Below are 3980 nucleotides of genomic sequence, written 5' to 3'. Positions count from 1 at the left end.
AGAGAGAGAGAGAGGGGGGGGACCGACAGGCAGAGAGAGCAGCAGTCCGTCTCCGCTGGTGGTTCTGGTTAAAGCTCCATCCTCGACGCACACGCAGCGGTAAGTGGCACTGGCTCTACTGCGGCTTCACTCTCTTAAACAACTCTTAAACTAGTCCACTTCATTTGTTTTTTCCATTTTAAGTGTATGTTGTTGCTATAGTTGGTGTATTGGGGATTATAAAAGCTGTGGTTGTAGGAGACGGTCATTTGAATTGCGGCCGTTAGGGCGCTGTTGACGGAGGGCACGCGGGCACAGCTAGAGCACGGGCGGCTGTTGGGCACGCGGGCACTGAGTTACAATTGCTAAAAGTGAGGGAAAATTACTAAGCTAGTTAGCAACTTTAATTCACAGCGGGCGTTCTTCCAGGCTGTTTTGGGGAACATTAGCCCTGTGTGAATTGATAAAAAGTCAATTTTGTCTCACAATAATTCCTATATTGCTTATTCCCCCCCTTCTCCTGTTAGTATGTTGAAGTTAAAGAGTCGCGGAACACATATTCTCCTTGTTTCAACAGCAAAACGGCAACTTCCATGGAAGTTAATCAGGGACGCTTTTATAAATGACATACTTTTTTAAAATTTGAATCGTGTTAAAATATGTGTGGATATGCTGCAGATATTTGGGAACTCAGTTATTTTAACGGACCTGCCACACGTTAAATATATGGCTCAAGTCGCCGAAATGCCGTTGAATCGGCGGCTTAGATGTGTAAAAATAAGTTTCATAAAATGTGTTTCTTATGTTTATTGTTGCTTAAGTTTTCTGTCTTTTTTGGTGTTGTTTCTATAAACGGGAATTATTTTTTTTGCGAGATATCATAGTATCTGGTAAACTGTAAACTGTGACTGAGGGAGATATTGTGGTTTAGTGAGTAAAGCGTTTCACCAGTAGAGAAAAGCTTGAAACATTAATGGCATGGTGTTTTTTTCTGTTTCAGTCGTTGTGGTCTCAGTGCACAGAGCGAGAGAGGCAGAGAGACCTTCAGTAGGACTGTAGCATAGTGGACTGATGCTGATCCGCTCTGACTGATTTTCTTGTCTTTTTCTACTCTCTCTCGCCCTCTCCCTCTTTCTGACTCCATCTTGGTCCTTCCACATCATGAAGTTAGCATCTAATCAGAGGATATAGAGATTTATTTCTTTTTTAAATCTCACATCCTCACATGTCTCTGCAACACCAGTTTTTCTCACGTCACATTCTTTCAATCCCTGCTTCCCTGCTTTGAGTCATTGTTCACTTAATGTCTGCTGGATCTGGTGGCGCTGTATTTAGTGGCTGCTAATGAGAGTCCCTGTCAGATTGAGCTGGAGCCAGCAGTTAAACATGTTTGTCGTCTCGGACTGGGCAGCTTGAACGGTTCTTGGTAGCAGCTTTGGGTCAAAAGGCGGCAGCAAATCAAAGCTGTTCGGTGCCAGAGGGGTGGGGTGTGCAACATCTGGGCAGTTGTGTACTGTGGCTGCAGTGTTGATTGGCATGTTAAACGCAAGAACAAGACTTTGTGACATGTTTTGTGAAAAGAAGAAGACTTAACATTTTTCTAGCTAAATATGTATTCAGGACTTTTGAATCAAAATGCTCCTTTATGTATAGTGTAAAAGCCTCTAAAAGCAGTATTTAGTCCCCATGACACTCCACTGAAAGAACACTAATGAAATAGTTCAGGTGAGTTTCAGTCAGACACTTTTAAAGCAGGACGAAGTACATTTGGTTACTAATTTTATTTATTTGATACCCCTGAGAGTGCTGACTGACTGACTTGGTTTATGGGCACAAACTTCAGATTTTAGTTGTTAAATAAGGAACTGCTCAGTAGTGAAACTGAACTCTTAACCCCTAAAACTTTTACCGTGGAAACCCTTAACAGGCCGCTGGAATTCAAAGCCTTGGCTGATAATTCCGACCCCTTGTTGAGATCCATTGATTTATACTTTGTAGGATTCTGGGGTTTCACAGCATGCATGGAAGTACCTTGGAAATGTACTTAACACTGGCATCCATCATCCTTATTATGTGGCCTGAGTCAGTCCTCACAGACATTCCTCGCTGACTCAGATGTGATCTTGGCGTGGCCCATCGCTTGCGTTTTTTATAGAGCGAGAGCAGGAGTAGCCCACTGGCTGGTCGGCACATAATGACTTTATTGTAACTATTAGCCCCACTAAAGACTCAGAAATGAGGTATGCATTCAATCCTCTGAGCAGGGTTTCTTTTGTGTGTGTGTTACTCCCATGATCCTCTTCCACCAGTACCCTTTTTTTGATGGATAGTAAATATGCTTCATTTACCATCAGATACTGCCAGTTTGTAAAAAGGCTGACGTCTAGTTCCTCCGGATCAGGACTGGCCAAGGTTTGCCCGCCATAAGGTTCAGTTTGGCCCGCCAGCCGTTTGTAGTGGAAGAAAAAGTATTTTTTGTGGCGTAAAAATGCTCTTTAAATACGTAGGATCCCTGGTTATTAATAATTTTTCACAACAGGAAGTCAGTCAATTGAGGGAACCTGGGATCCTAGCTCCATTTTACACCTTAACAATTTGCTTTGGTGGCCCCTGTGGCCCCCCACTAAGTTTCAGTTTAGGCCCTCCAACGTAAAAGGTTTGGGCACCCCTGTTCTAGATCAGTGGTTCCCAACCTTTTCTATCATTTATTAAACTGATGACCTCTGTCTCAGTGGCATATTTTATGGATATTTCCTATTATATTAAAAACGGTACAATGAACCCAGACAGTAAAGTCAGTAACTGCAGGAAGTTTGTATAAAACCAGAGATTTGGAAACATTCTGTATTATGTATTTGTTATCATTTCTAACAATCAAAGACTGTTTTTGACTAATTCAGTGTTTTCTTGTCCCTGAAGCTTGTCCATTGTTGTATTAGACAATTTACTCCCCTTTACATTTCTTCACAGAAGTGAGCCTACTGTATATTTATTAAGATTTCTAACACCCCCTAAATTCAAGAAGGGCTTGCGACCCCCATGAAGCTTTGGCGACCCCAAGTGGGGGTCCTGACCACTGTTCTAGATGTTCTTTATTTACTCTATTAATAGAGTATTTTCCTGCCATGTGCATGGACATCAGGTCTGTGCTGGTGGACTGTGTAGTCCATTAAAAGTACAAACTGGCATAGAGAGCCTGTCCCGCAGTGCCGGCATGTACCAGGATGCATTGTTTGTGACCACTATGGAGGACACTCGGAGCCACAATAGGGGACTTTGTTTCCCTGAGCTTAGCCTGTAAGGCAACACATCTTAGGCTGAATACAAAGCCCAGGGTGGTCCTGACCCTAACCTTAACTGTCTTTAAGCTAATTACAACGTGTCAGTAGTGGACCTAGTTGGTGGTACATGGTGCAAACAGCTGACTGAGTTGTAGGCTGTTTGAATGTAGAGTTAATAGTCAGCCAAACTTTTGCTGGATTTGGCCTGTGTGATTAACACTTAATCAACTTTCACATTTTACAGTTTAACTGAAAGCCAAAAATAATGTCAGAATAGATGTAAAAGCTAAGAACATACAAATAATACCACGAAAAGCACAGGGCATCAAATAATAAAGCAAACATCACAAGGTTAAAATGAGTGAATTCTAAAGCACTTCAAATAATGCTTCTGCTTTTTGTTCTTGTTCTTGTTCACATGTATTAGTTCAAAAGTGGAAGTTCCTCTTCCACTTTTTTGCTGAGCAAGAAAATTCATTCTTGACCTTAAAAACAATCTCAATTTTTTTAACTTAAGGTCCGCTTAGCCTGCTTGTTATTATCCAGTTCTTTCAAACACATCAAAATTGGGAAGATTGTGAGATATAGACGTGTCCAAGGAGTTAGTTATTTTTGAAACATCTTTAGTCCTTCACAGAGATGAATAAAATATAACTAATAATAAATAATAAAATATGAGGAAGGAAGGAAGGATGGATTGGTGATTGTTGGAACAGTGGA

The 3980-nt window shown here is 41.4% G+C and overlaps 1 protein-coding gene across 1 annotated transcript in view; it reads left to right on the top strand.

The window, feature by feature from the left end:
• The window catches only part of LOC118334938 (cadherin-6-like), a 90353-nt gene continuing 86373 nt past the window's right edge, over positions 1-3980 (top strand). The window contains exon 1 of the mRNA XM_035671041.1: positions 1-99. The gene's annotated coding sequence lies outside the window, so the exon portion shown is untranslated. The remainder of the gene's footprint in view (positions 100-3980) is intronic.

This window comes from Morone saxatilis, unplaced genomic scaffold (genome assembly GCF_004916995.1).
Source record: "Morone saxatilis isolate NCDOM2014 unplaced genomic scaffold, NCSU_SB_2.0 Contig23, whole genome shotgun sequence".
In the NCBI taxonomy this organism is placed as follows: Eukaryota; Metazoa; Chordata; class Actinopteri; family Moronidae; genus Morone; species Morone saxatilis.
The sequence above is the reverse complement of the archived record's forward strand: the minus strand, read 5'-3'. Positions and strand labels throughout refer to the sequence as shown.